Below are 16,251 nucleotides of genomic sequence, written 5' to 3' on the forward strand. Positions count from 1 at the left end.
TTCTTGGTTCTTATCACCAGTAGTATTAAGATTAACCTTCAAGCCAACCTCCCTATCCTGAGAGATTTGAGCTTCTTTCATTGTCGTATCCTCCCCCATCAATCGCTTCTCCTTTAAATTAGTCTTGAGAGGCAACTGGTCCTTGGTGCATGCCTCCTTACTTTTATAAGTCTTCTTTTTCTAGTTTGGGCTTACAAGGATTGGGACCTCCTCACTTCCAGTTTCCATGTCATTGTCAGTCCCATACTCCTCCTCATACCAACTATCATCCTCCCCTCTCTAATTCTTTTTGGCAAACCCTTTGTTTTGTTTCCCCTGCTCTATTTTTTTATTTATTCTACTTGACCCAACAGTTTGGGGGTCATCCTCTATCTCTGCTTCCATATCATAGCCATCACCTTCCTCCTCATCAGAGTCATCAAAATCCTCATCCGATGTGGAAATCTCAGCTATATTCAATTGGACAATCATGTTCTTGATGTGATTATATAGAATCACCATCAAACCTTCGTGCATTGCAGGGTTGATACTGAGATTGGAAATTTCATCCTTGATCCCTGCATTAAGGGCACAAAAAATATAATAGAGAAAATAAATTTTATCTTTATACCTAAAATGATTAAGTAAAACAAAGTGGTAGCTATAAAACCTAGTGTATCTACCATCAAGCATGATAAACTCCATAATACCAAGAAGAACCCTTCTCCAAATTAACTTAATTACCTATGGTGAAAAGTAGGTATGGCTGCCCTTCACCAGTCTAGCCCTTTCCTCCCCATTCTTTAGAAATTTCTTAATGAGAGCGTCTGGAATCTTTCTGTCCCTGTAAAACTTGATTCCCTCCATTGGAAGACTTGTTGCCTCCACAATCATAGTTTCGATCACCTTGATCTTCCTGTTTCCAATGGTTAAGATCCCTTCATTCCAACCCTTCTTGCAGATTCTTATGATATCAGGTCATTTCTCCTGCATATTTTCTATAAAATCCATCATCTTGGCAGCTTGAAGGATAGCCCAAACTTGCGGATGACTCTTCCATTTCTCAATGGTGGTAGCCTTCGTTCTCTTTCATTTACCACCCATGATCTTATTGATATCAATAATTTGTAGCTCCCACCTGATTCCTTTCTTCACAATAGACTCTCTGTGATAACCAGTTTGAATTCTATAGGAGTCTCTGATGCTATTGTTGAAGAGGGATAAAAATGCCCATAAAGAATAAGAAGTTAACCTATAATGATTGTTGTACCCCGTGCTCGGTAGCCTATAGAACCAGCGCTTTCTGCCATGATGTCTACTTCCACTTTGGGAAATGATATCAAATCTATCCATGCTTACCATGCAATCTTTAATAAATTAACATTTCACATGCCTCACATGGTAGCTCCCCTTCACCATTCCAGGTAATAATTATCTCACTCTATACTACCACATTGGCAGCCAGTCAGCACTACGGTTAGCCTCTTTGTAGACATGTGTGATGTGGCATTTTTTAAACCCCTGAATCAACTCTTTGGCTGACTCAATGATGTTCTTGATAGTCCACGAAGGTTGATGATTATTGAGAAGGTAGTTAATAATGTTTTTAAATTCCCCTTCCAACCAAAGCATTTTGACCCCTAAATTAGAGGCAAATTTAATAGATTGAAGTGCCCCCATAGCTTCTGCCATATGATTGGTATGAATTCATAAGGGATAGGCCACCGCTCTAGTGCAAAAGCTAGCCCCATTTAAGATAACACCACCGCAACCAACCGAACCTCGATTTCCTTTTGCCACCCCATCAAAGTTGGCCTTGGACCACTCATTGGGGGAAAAGGACCAGCAACACAAGCTTCTATTAATTTGATTGATGTTAGGGCCCAAAGAGGCTGGGATATTCCATCTTTTGAGAACATCAAAGTCCTCCTTAATTACTGGTACAACTATGCACTCCCCTGGCCATTCATTCTCAATACAGTTATTTTTTATCTTGACCCATACCACTTCAGAGGTGTTAATTTTATTCCAAAATATTCTATTATTTCTCTCTGTCCATATCCCCCAGAATATATGGGCAAAAGAGAACTTCCAAATATTTCTTATGGTGATTTTATTGGTGGAATAATGCCAGCTTCTAAAGAAATCCTGCATCTCCTCCTGGAAAACACAATTCAGCCCCCACATTTGAAAAAACATCCCCCAAATAGGAGTGTATAAGGAAAGTGTAAAAAGATGTGGTTCACAAATTCCTCATTATTAAGAAAAAGGTAGAAAAAGTTAGGGAAACAAAATCCCCTCTTTCTTAAGTTGTCAGTAGTAAGAATCTTATTTTGCAAGAGGATCCACAAAAAGATGTTGATTTTGGGAGTCAACCCTGGATACCAAGCCTTGGCCCAACACGGAATAGGGTCTTGGGAGTGTGCCAGTAAAAGGACAACAGAAGAGACCAAATACGTTCTAGATGAAGTTCCACACCACACCATATGGTCTTCCCTTCTAGAATTCAAGACCACATGGTTGATCATTAAGTTTACCTGCTTGAGTTTGGGATCAATTGGTTTGAGGTCCACCTACATTTGATCTTTCCAATAATCAACCACTTTCATACCTATCTTCTCCTTGTAATTTTGGATGAGTGTATGAGAAGCCAGCTTATTAAGAGGGGCTCCTCCAATTCAAGCATTGTCCTAGAAGTCCACCTTCCTACCATCACCAATGGCACAGACATTGTTGAGACTAGCAATACCTTTAGACTGGATAACACTATTCCAAATGAAAGACATGCTTGGCATCTGATCTGAGACTAGGAAATCCTCAATGGTGGGAGCTTTCCATAAGTACATAGCCTTCTAGATATCATTCCATTCTCCTTTTCCCTGATAAGTTCTGCAAGTTTGTTTAGCCAGGAGAGTTTTGTTCAAAGTTATGATATTCCTAAGACCCAAGGCCCCCTTCTTTTTAGGTCTACAAACATTTTCCCAGGCTATGAGAGCCATTTTCTTCTTCTCCTCCAAGCCTGACCACAAGAAGGATTTATGGATTTTCTCAATGTCATTAGCAAATTTTCTAGGGATTTTAAAAAGGCTTAGAGAATACACTGGAAGAGTCTAGAGGGAAGATTTTAAGAGTTGGACTTTTCTAGCTTAACTAAGAAGGGTCTCTGTCCAACCAGCTAGCTTTCTGTTGAATCTATCAGCAAGACTATTCCAGAACAACTCCAAGGGTTTCAATCCCAAGGGGAGGCCAAGGTAGACAACATGAGGATTACCAATTTGGCATCCAAGGATCCGAGACATTCTAATTTGTCTCTCTTCTAGGGTATTGAAGAAGAAAATAGAGCTTTTCTCCCAATTGATGGTTTGACCCATTGCCTTACTATAAGTGTTGAGAAGGTTCTTCAAATTGGAAGCTTCTTTGATAGTGGATGATCCCATTAAAATGGCATCATCAACAAATTGTTGATGAGTGCAAGCTCTAAAACTAGATGAAGGCAAAATACCTTAGAGGAGACCCACAGAAACAGAGTTGCTAATAAATCTACCCAAACATTCAGCAAAGATGATGAAGAGTATGGGGGATTTAGGATCCCCCTACTTGATACCCCTAGAAGTTTTGAAGAAAGTAGAAGGAACCCCATTGAAAATGACAAGAAAAGAAGGGGTCGAGATGAGTTGGTCAATCATCTTAATGAATCTCACTCCAAATCCAAAAGCACCCAGCACCTTACCCAAGAAACTCCAGTCCACACGATCATAGGCTTTAGACAAATCTAGCTTCATCAGAAATCCTTGTTTTTTCGAATCCACCAGCGAATGAATGTTTTCATGGATAGAAATGATTGAGTCAAGGATTTGTCTACCAGGAACAAATCCACTTTGTTGGGGAAAAATGATCAGAGGAAGAATCCTTAACAATCTGCTAGTAACCACCTTAGAGATTATTTTATGAAAAGAGTTGCATAAGCTTATCAGTCGGAACTTATCGCATCAATAGCAGTATATCCAAGAATGGTAGCAGTCGATCCAGCGAGTAATTCTGTTGGTTTTGCTCCCACCTAGGTTGCTTCTTTATAGTAAGCTCGACTGGTCTATTGGCTCTGGAACTCAATAGAAACATGGAACTTAGATGCTGGTTTAGATGTTGGGTCAACTACTGGTGGGACTGGTCTTTTTACGTAAACTAAAGGGCTCAATTGGATACACATTTGGATTGAGAACAGGAATTGGAGAAGTGGATAGTGGCGAGATCTTGAACTGCACCTAAATCTGCTGCTTTTGTTCAGTAAACAGCCTTTGCTTTCACTGATCTACAATTGGTGATGCAACTGACTCGGGGCCGGTCAATGGCATTTCAAATAGCTTTGGGACTAGAAGCGGACTCTATAATAGTAGGAAAGGGTGGGTATAGGTTCTGGATCTGGAATTGAGCGAAGGTATGTTGGGGCTTCCACATCACTTTCCACCCACTCCATAGAATTTGAGGGCTTGACTACAGTACCAATCCCCCTACTTCAGTTGGGTGCATAACCAGGCGAGCCTATAGAATAATGGGCATTAATAAACCCCCAGCCGGGACCCCCCTCCAATTCGAGCCCATAGAATAGTAGAGGGCTAGAGTAACTAAAATAGTTCTAAAATCGAGCTAGAATAAGCTAGACCCCCTACTGATAAATGGCGTGTGTGGGGCAGCAGGAACTATAGTTTCCCATCCACCCGCTAATGTTCCCCTATAGCTATAATTCCTTCCCCCTTACCCCGCTCAAATTATGCCTTAGGGGGGCACCCTAGTCAAGCTCCATTGGTAGCTTTAATTTCTTTTAAGATCATTCTATCCCAAAAGAACTCCTACACACCTTTAACAACATTAGCTTTGAGGATGTCCCAGAAGGTTTGGAAGAAGAATAACAAAAAACCATCCGGGCATGGGGCTTTTTTCTCATTAAAAGAAAAGACAATGTTTTTAACTTCCTCCTCAAAAGGGATGGATATCAAGGCCTTGTTCCAATCCTCACTAATAGTTGGAGGGATATTGTCAAGGATGACATTCTGAGATTGACCATCCAAACCAAAGTCCACCGAAAGAAGAGAAGTAAAGAAGTTCATAGCCTCCTTCCCAATTTCATCATCCTTCCTCATTTTGGTTCCCCCAATTTTCAGCTTTGATATTCTATTAGCCACCTTGTATTTCATCAAGGTCATATGGAAGAATATAGTATTTATGTCCCCTTCTTTAAGACATAGGGATCTGGACCTTTGTTTCTAGAATTCTTCCTCTCTTCTGATAATCTTGCGGTACTTCACCAACACTTCATTTTCCTCACTGATTGAAACTTCATTGTATCTGCTAATTTGGATTCTATCCTGCATTTCCTTGAGTTCTAGTTGAGTTTTAGTTTTGGTAGCAAACAGATCTCCAAAAACCTCCTTATTCCATTTTTTAATATTGTCCTTCACATTCATTAATTTTTTGGCAACTCTATACATAGTAGTACCTTTGACATCAATAGACCACCACATCTCAAAGACCTACGCTAGGTTAGGGTGATCAAGCCACATCCTTTCAAATCTGAATGGGAAATTTCTTTTAACAATGGTATTATTAGCAGTAAAATTCACATGGAAATGATCAAAACCTATTCTATAGATGGCTAAGAGGGAGCATTGATAATGATTAAACCACTCATTAGAAATGACGACCTTGTCAAGTCTAACTTGAATGAGATCATCTCCCATCCTTCTATTTGACCATGTAAACTTGGCTCCCTAGAGCTCAATATTGTGCAGGCCTTGATTATTGATAAAGTTCAAAAGATCCATTCTATTATCCAGCTAAGAGGGGACACCTGGGTATGTGCACAAAGATGGTGGTCGGAAAAGTGGACACCACCCAAAAAAAACATGGAAAAACAAGCAGCATGTACACAGTTTTAAAATTTAAAATTCCCGTGTATGCGCTTAGGTTTGTTCTTCCTGAGCCTAGAGAAGATAGCACATACACGTTGCTTTTAGGAAAATGAGCACATACGTGCTACACCTAGGAAAATGAGCATGTATGCGCTGCTCATAGGAAAATGAGCTGGTACGGGCTAATAATCCAAATATAACCACGTATAAGGTTCCTGGTAAAAAAAGTTTGTTTAAAAAAACTAGGTCTCATTTATCCATGGATAGCACATTTTTTACTTCAATTTTTTTTCATTTCTTCTTCTAAACCATGAATGAGGTGCTAGATTTGTCCTCCAAGCTATAGATCAAGGTTAGTTTTTTTTTATTTTTGTCTTTCTTTCCCATTTGTTCAATTTGTTTTACATTTTGAATTTAATTTCATTAATTTTGATTAGGTTTTTTCATTTTTTGTTTCAAAAACCAGATTCTTCTAATCCAGAACAAGAACAACCAAATGCACCTCCTGAAAACACACAAGAACAACCCCCAATTCCTCCTTTAGACCGCACACCCAAAACACAGGAGCAATTAATTAATCGGTTAGGACAAAATATGTCTAAAATCAATAGATTGATTGTTAAATTGAAAACTTCTGAACTTGAGCATCATCAATCCCTCACCACTAGCCTAGAAACATTAGCTAGTGGTGCCATAGCTATTTCCACACAAATTACCAAATGGGGAAGCTTTAGGGATAGGTGTCATCAATTCTATGTGGATGGGCTATCATACAATAGATTAAAAAACAAAAATATTCCTAAACAACAAATATGTACCCTTTTCGTTGATCCCAAAACTGGTCAGTCATTACCTCTTAATGCAAAGAAGTTTCCCATACATTGGTGTACCAATGTGCAGATGAAGAATATTTTTTGGCAGAGGTGGTGGATGGTCTTTGTTGATCCACCTTGTAATAATTATGAGGTGCCATTATATTTTTTGAGAAAAGTATATTGTGATTTTGTGCTCAATGTGTGCCCAAACTGTTTTGACATGAGAGAGTTCCATGGTAGAGGTGGTGGCTCTGCCCAAGATAGACCTGGAGCCCATAGGCGATTACCCGCTGAGAGTCACCACCCCCTAGCACCCAAACCCAAGGTGCATCAGGTTGTCCTGGTAGAGCAAAAAGAGTTGGTTGAGATATAGACTCTTCAGGTGGCCACAACATTGACTGGTGCCATCATCTAGCATGGGACATCATTAGCACACCCTATTGTATTGGATGATGAGCCATTATGTGGCGACAAAGAGCCCATCTAGCATATGTGTGTTAGTTGCTTGGGGATATGCTCAGGGATAGATGATGTAGCCAGTGCAGATGGATCCTCATCTCATCTATGCACTATTTTTGGGAGTAGATGTCAAGCCCACACGGTTGAAGATTTTGCGCTGATAGATGAGTTGATGGACATGGTGTTTTCCCATGAGCCACAGACACAAGTGTGTTGATTTGAATTCATAGAATTTTATTTATCAGTCACTTTAAATTTGCAATTACTTAAATGAATTTTCATTTATACATCGATTTAAATTGAGAGAAATAATATGCATTTCAGGATGAAGCAGTGGTATCCCATACTCCTCCCCTAGTTACTATAGTTGCAACTTCGATGGCTGAGGTATAAATTTTGTAACATGTTAAAATAGAATAATACACTTTGAATTCAAAACAATACAAGATATACTAACTATCTTTAATGCTTGGTCCAATTTCTGGTTTGTAGGTGTTGACAGGGGACGAAATGTCCCAGATTGATGACAGCACACTCTCAGCAATCTATTTTGGCCTTCAAGGCTATACGGTATCATATTTTGTACAACCCTTTTTATGTATTGTTTTGATGAAATATGCAAGTCATTTCATTTTAGATTTTTAAAATTATGTTTAATTTATTATTATACTAATATCGCATGTTAATTTTTTTTTTTAGGGTACCCCCTCCATGTCTAGGGCTCATCCTAAGAAAACGAATTTCTTGAAGATGCCAAAATGTAGGAAGAAGGTAATTGAACACATTTTTAGTTGTACAATTGTTTGAAAATGTTGAAATCAACTATTAGTTGGGGTTTGTAGATTGATTAGTGTTTTTTTGTCTATTTTACATGTACAATGACCATTAAGCTATGTGGATTTGTTGAACGCACTTGATTCGCCTATGGATCAAGAGAAGGCGGAGGTATGTATCTCTACTTTATTTTCTTGATTTCATGATTATATGCACGCGTACATGTGAACTTGTGATATATTATAATCTTATAATTTTTTCATACAAGAAATATCCATACCTATTTAATCAACAGCGAACCCTCCTCCCTGCACTAGAGAAGCATCTCAAGATCCGGTACACTTTTGTTTGATATGTAAAATTAGCTGTTTTAACCTTTAATACTTATCATTATATTAGTTGTATTTAATGTTTGAACATTTTTTGTATAGGTAATAGCGATAATTTCTACATCGATGGTGAGCCATCCTCAGTCCATTGGAGAAGCATCTCAGGCACAGGGACGTCATTTTTCTCTATATTATAGCTTTTAAGTGTTTTTGATATATTTATGTTAGTACATTGTATTAATTGTACATTTAATCTACAATAGACCCCTTCTCGGTATGGCCATAACGTGGATCCATTTAAGTATGTCTTCAAGAAAACTCCTAAGAGTGACAAGGAGAGGAGAGCAAAGACATTAGCTCCTAGATCAGCCGATGAGGTAATCTACATTTCAATTGCAAAGGAATTAAAGTTAAATGCATAGTTATGTTGTTAATTGTGAACTATTTTCTACAAAAGAATTCTAACTTGGCTTTTGAATTGTGGTTTTGCAGCCATCTACAAAGTCGCGTACTACATCGAAGAGTCTTGATTTTGATGATCCACCACAAGTTTAGGATCATATAGTGTTAGTTTTAGTCATAGAATGACCAATACATGTAGATATATTCTACACTTTTATTGTATATCGATTTGGACATGGCATATGCCTCATTTTTGTAATACTTGTATTGACTTGGCAGACATGCCTTTTTTTATATCTATAAATATCAATATTCAATCCAATAAATCTGTACTGAGTTCATTATTTTGTATTCATTGTATTTTGTGGTTGTCCTTTTATAAATTTAAATGAATATTTGCATATGTAATCAATAATATGAATATAAACAACAAAAATATATGATATTAAACATTGCAATCGTGGAATATGATTTGATAAAAATTCTAAAATGTTGAATTAACCCTACAAAACTCCTTGTATTCAGTTCATTATTGTGTATTCACTATATTTGGTGGCTGCCCTTTTATAAATTTAAATGAATATTTGAATATGTAATCAATAATATGAATATAAACAACAAAAATTGACAACATGAATATAAACAACAATATGTGTTTGGTGCGAGAGCACCGTCACGCTCGCAATGGTCAAATATTGTTCATCGTGTGCACAAACTGACATTGTGAGCACATCCAAGTGGGTAGGTCTATGCTAGGAATGCCCCTATCCCACATCCCAAAGTTCCAGAACATCGAGAGTCATACCATACTGGTGCGATCTCTCAAGTGCCCTGAGTCCAAAAAATTGTCAAAATTTGATGGACTGTTTCTTCAAATCTAGGACACATATGGTCGATCCGTTTGAAATCGTGGGGTCATGTGAGGCTCCTCTACAATTTCCTATCTCAGTTTTTGACGAGTTGGACCCATTTTCGATTGGTAGAATTTTTTTGCTTGCTGCAAAAATCGTCAGTTGCATGCAATGCAAAGTTGCCAGATTGGCTAGAATTGATTTGGTTTGTCATGCGAACAAACTGACGTCCTGAGCATATCTAGGTTGTTAGGTTTACACTAGGCATTCCCCTATCATGCATCCCAAATCGTCAGAACGTTGAGAGTCATAACGTACCAGTACGATCTCTCAAGTGCCCTGAGTCCAAAAAATTGTCAAAATTTGATGAACTATTTCTTCAAATCCAGGACACATATGGTTGATCTGTTTGAACCCATGTGGTTGTGTGAGGCTCCTCTACAATGGCCTATCTTGGTTTTTGACGAGTCAGAGCCATTTTCAATTGGTAGCATTTTTTGCCTACTACAAAAACTATCAGTTGCATGCAATGCAAACTTGCCAGATTGGCTAGAATTGATTTGGTTTGTCATGTGCACAAACCAATGTTGTGAGAGTGTCTAGGTGGGTAGGTTTATGCTAGGCATGCCCCATTTGTGCATACCAAAGTGTTGGAACATCGAGAGTCACACCATACCGGTGCGATCTCTCAAGTGCCCTGAGTCCAACAAATTATCAAAATTTGATGGACTATTTCAGCCCATGGGGTTGCATGAGGCCCCTCTACAATGGCCTATCTCAGTTTTTGACGAGTAGGAGCCAGTTTCAATTGGTAGCATTTTTTCGCCTATTGGAAAAAGCATCAGTTGCATGCAATGCAAAGTTGTCAGATTGGCTAGAATTGATTTGGTTCGTCGTGTGCACAAACCGACATTGCAAGCGCATCTGAGTGGGAAGGTTTACACTAGGTAAGCCCCTTTTGTGCATCTCAAAGTGTCAGAACATCAAGAGTCATATCATACCAGTGCGATCTCTGAAGTGCCTCAAGTCCAAAAAATTGTCAAAATTTGACAGACTGTTTCTTCAAATCTATGACACATAAGGTTGATCCATTTCAACTTGTGGGGTCGTGTGAGGCTCCTCTATAATGGCCTATCTTAGTTTTTGACGAGTCAGAGTCATTTTCAATTGGTAGCATTTTTTCACCTCCTGCAAAAACCGTCAGTTGCATGTAATGGAAAGTTGCCAGATTGGCTAGAATTGATTTGGTTCATCATGTGCACAAATCGACATTGCGAGCACATTTGAGTGGGTAGGTTTATTCTAGGAATGCCCCTATCATGCATCTCAAAGTGTCAGAACATCGAGAGTCATACCGTACCGGTACAATCTCTCAAGTGCCCTAAGTCCAAAAAATTGTCAAAATTTGATGCACTTTTTCTTCAAATCTAGGATACATATGGTCGATCTGTTTGAACATCTGGGGTCATGTGAGGCTCCTCTACAATGGTTTGTCTCAGTTTTTGACAAGTCAGAGCCATTTTCAATTGGTAGCATTTTTTCGCTTACTACAAAAATCACCAGTTGCATGTAATGCAAAGTTGCCAGATTGGTTAGAATTGATTCACTTCATCGTGTTCACAAACCAACATCATGAGCATGTCCAGGTGGGAAGTTTTACACTAGGCATACCCCTTTCATGCATCCCAAAGCATCGAAACATCGAGAGTCATACTATACCAGTGCGATCTCTCAAGTGCCTTCAGTCCAAAAAATTGTCAAAAATTGACAGACTATTTCTTCAAATTGAGGACACATATGGTTAATCTGTTTGAACCCATGGGGTCATGTGAGGCTCCTATATAATGGCTTGTCTCAGTTTTTGATGAGTCAGAGCCATTTTCAATCCGTAGCAGTTTTTCGCCTGCTGCAAAAATTGTCAGTTGCATGCAATGCAAAGTTGCCACATTGGCTAGAATTGATTTGGTTCATCGTGTGTACAAACCAACATTGCGAGCGTGTCTGAGTGGGTAGGTTTATGCTAGGCATGCCCCTATCATGCATCCCAAAGTGTTGGAACGTCGAGAGTCATACCTTACCAATGCGATCTGTCAAGTGCCCTGAGTCCAAAGAATTATCAAAATTTGATGGAGTTTTTCTTCAAATAGAGGACACATATCGTTGATCCATTTAAACCTATGGGGTTGCGTGACGCTCCTCTATAATGGCCTATCTTAGTTTTTGACGAGTCGGAGTGATTTTCAATTGGTAGCATTTTTTTGCCTGGTGCAAAAACTGTCAGCTACATACAATGCAAAGTTGTCAGATTGGCTAGAATTAATTTGGTTCATCATGTTCACAAACCAAAATCACGAGCGCATCTAGGTGGGCACTTTTATGCTAGGTGTTCCCTTTTCATGCATCCCAAAGCACTAGAATTTTGAGTCATACCATACCGATGCACTGTAGAAGTTGCTTGACAACATTTTTGACAATTGTTTTGACAACAATGACATTTTTTGCTCAAATTGTATCTAGTCTCAATGTATGACCCCTATGACCCAATAATGAATCAAATAATTCTCCATGATTATACAAGAATCAAGAATGCTCATGATTGACCAGGGACACATCACATATACTCAAAACATAGTCACAAAACATTGTCACATATTATTCAAAAAATTTCCTCTAAATATGGTCAAATTAGCTCTTGGCTATTTGATTATACAAAAAAAAGTCTTACAAATCATCTCATGAGATTTTATACAAAATTTGGCATTACAATATGTGCGATTCAACTCATCACCATTTTAATATACAAATCATCTCATAGGCTTTTATACTAAATTTGGCATTACAATATTTTCGATTCAACTCATCGCCATTTTAATATACAAATCATCTCATGAGCTTTTATACAAAATTTGGCATTACAATATGTGTGATTCAGCTCATCACCATTTTAATATACAAAATTTGGCATGTACATATGTACAAATCAGCTCATTGCCATTTAAATATACAAAATTATGCCCCTAAACATGTAAAAGTCAACTCATGGGCATTTATATATACAAAAAACCAATATAGAACAATTTGTCAATGATTTATACAAAATTCTCAAAATCATTCTACTCTAAACCATAGAATCAATCAAGTGAGCCTTCAGGATCGGCTCTAACCCGTATTGTGTCAAGTATTGCCTCATGGTCAAATTCACGAACTTTCCATAAAATCTTGTTATGGGGTCTACCATGATACTTCATCTAATGAATATTTGTTGCAACAACAAGGTTAGAGAAATGAAGAATATGTCTGTGTGTTTCAAAGTCCTCGAACAACCAAACATTGGAATTCTTGATAGGGTATCTCTGAAGCCATGTTCCTATCACGACAAGAGACCCTATTGGGTATTCAATACCCTCTTCATCAATGATTGTGGTTGTCAATTTTCTTTTAGGCTCAACACAATGAGACAAATAGTTATATGTTCCTTCTTCATTGTTCTCTTCTGCAACAATGACATACATATGACCTGCATTTTATAAAGTGTTAATTAATACCAAAAATAAAGTATGATGTACAACAAAATGAACCAAAAAGAATACTTGCAAAAAAATTTACTCAAAAAATCACCTGAATCCACTAGGTCGAATACATGGTCAAAATCCACTGATGTCTTCATCTGGCTCAATTGTAGTGCTTTAGGAATTTGATATGAATCAATGGGAACCAATAGTCTACAAGACCATTTGTCAACCCACTCTTGTGATTCACATTCTTCCCACAATAAATACATGCATGAAGAGAAAAAACATACTGTCTATGTCGTATAAATTACTAGTGAACTTGAATTTGAACTCATAAATGATTGCACGTCACTCGATTCTGCAACTGTACAACAATCTAGATAGTTTTCAATGTGAGATTTAGTGATGAACCAAAAATATCTACGAACCATTGACATACATGGATTACCTTGACCCATCATAGACTTACACCATCGCATAATTGTTTCTACATATATCAACTAAGCACCACCTTCGTACTTCAATTCTTCCCTAGCTAGGGCTCTTTTCACACATGCTCCTGCATCATCATGCTCTCCCTTACCATGTCCAACCTTAGTCAAATTCCAAAAATGTTGTACACTACTTGTCATATGCATCCTTGTCAACCAATAAAAAATCCTTGCATTCTTGAATTGTATGGTGCAATTATCTTACCATATTAAGTGTCGGTTGTATCATAAGTTCCTTTCCCTTAAACTATCATAGAAAACTTTAAAGCATCCTTGTACAAACTCTAATGAATGAGTACGATCATCACTTATGTAGAAGTTATACTCTCTTACAACCTTTCTATCCTCCCCTATGCTATCATCTGCATGCATGAATGCTATGTGTACAGAAATAGAAACTTGTGTAGAGTGATAATACATGGATTGCACTTCATTTTGAGGTTGTAGTGTATAATTTTCAGAAAAATCAATGATAGAGAAAATGGTGCCAAGAGGAAATGTGTCCTTACATAACTTAAATTGCTCATCTAACCATCTAGCTCTATGTGTATGCATTATGTACTCATAAACTAGTTTCTCTTCAAACATTTTCATAAATTGAGCTACACATATATCATTTTTCACTAGCTCACATCTCTTCAAATCTTTTCCATCTTTAACTCCATATGTGACTATCTTGTATTTTCTGAAAGAAACTTGTTTCGTACCAATTTCATGTGTGCTCTCCAAATGTACACATCTTGGTAAACATTGCAAACCACCACATATAGTGAAAGAACCTTCCAAACAAGGCATATTATAATAAATGCAACCATCATGTCTAATACATAGCACACTTGAAATAAATTATCTTACCGACTTAGGAGGTGCTTGTATATTAGATTCCTGCAAAACATCGTTAGTGTGCAAAGTAGAACAAATATGATGAAAAATATCATAATGCATGGAAAATTCTATATGCATCCTACAACAACATGTGGTGTGTACATGATTAATCTTAATATAAAAAGATTTGGCCATTTCAAAAAATCTTTGAGATATTCTTATTGGAGGAAACTTTTGAAGGAATCTTTCATAAAATTTAGTTTGAGTCATATCCAAATAGTGTTTGGCATGTGGCTCATGATTTGTAGACCCAATTCGCCTTCTAACAACATCTCTTTGGTTGGGTGAAACTCTTGCGTTGTCATGCCAAAAAATTTCAATTAATGTTTATAGTGCATCAACAACAACCTTGTCTTTGTGTGGTAGTCTATCCGAGAATGCCCAAAGAGAATTATTGTTAGGTTCCTGTATTTTTTCCTGCCTCTTTAATGCTTTACTTAATGGTGTTCTACTAATGTTTAATGACTTACTTGTTTTGCTTATCAAACGATCTTTTTTTATTTTCTTGCTCATTATGGTTGATGTAATGACACATCGAGTAGCATTAGAATCTTTAGTTCATGATTTTGAACCAATAGCTTGATATGCATCAAATAGATTTCTCACAATAGTTCTTTCACTATTACTTTCAAATGATCTTAGGCCTAGAATTTTCATTGTCTCTCTATAATTCAATTTTTTAATCATTTGAACAATTACTTGACATCATGCAATTTGATTTAAGTTATTAAAATAGTTTTTCCATATTCTTTTAACCATTCTCCTACAAGTTTGTTCATTCATTTTATTGGGCACTGACTTCAATATATTCTCATAAATGTCAATTAGATACTTTGGTTTCCTGCGAATGATTCTAAGAGGTGTTAACATCGGTGCATTATGTACATTCAATTCATCAAGTAGAGAAGGCGTAATATGTTAATCATTTAATTGATTATTCAATGCAGTATCTTCTTCAATTGCATTAGGTTCAAACGGTAAATCAAATGTCTCTTCTTCGATTGCATTAGGTGCATTATATTCATTTTGTAAATCAAATTGAGATGTTGAGGATGACATACCTTCTTCTCCCATTGTTCTTACATCACGCAATTTCTTCATACGCTACCTTTGTCTTTCCTTTTGAGCCTCTTGTTGTTCCATCGTTCCTCGCTTGTTCTTTCCCATGGTTGATATCAGTTGTCCTAAATAGAATCATATTACATATATATGTAAACAAAAGTTCATAAACAAACAAATAACCATAAATATGCATCTCATCACTATTTTTTTGAATCAAACTATTAAACAATCACAATAATATTGACAAAAACTAATAAGAACAACAATTCAATCATTTGAAATCATGCAAAAACAAAAAATTCACTTACTTCTATGTATAAAACAATGATAGAAGTGTAGACATAGTTCTAGTGGGGCCTTCAATGACCTTAAAAACTTCTTTTGAGGCTGTTGAGGCTCTTGGGCAACTAAAACTATGTCTATAAATTGCGTACATGCTATAATAATAACTGCATATGCACTGCTAGTCCATAAAATGTTGACAAGCCCAATAGTATTCTTTTTTCCCATTCTGGACTAATAAGTAGTGCGTATGTGATCCTAAGCCTAAAAATTTTTATCGCGGGGTAACAAATAATGGGCTTAGTACCTTGTACATGCTTACAAGTAATAAGTACCATGTACACGCTCCTTTGCCTTCAAAAAGTTATGGTAGGGCAGTGAACTAATAGTTTTAGTACCCCATACATGCTATTGGTAGTAGCAAAGATGTCAATGAAAAGGGAGGAGTAGGGGGGAGGGAGGGAGAGGAAAGAGGAGAGGGAGAGAGAGAGGGGAGGGGGGAGA

The sequence above is a fragment of the Cryptomeria japonica genome, chromosome 5 (genome assembly GCF_030272615.1).
Source record: "Cryptomeria japonica chromosome 5, Sugi_1.0, whole genome shotgun sequence".
NCBI lineage: Eukaryota > Viridiplantae > Streptophyta > Pinopsida > Cupressales > Cupressaceae > Cryptomeria > Cryptomeria japonica.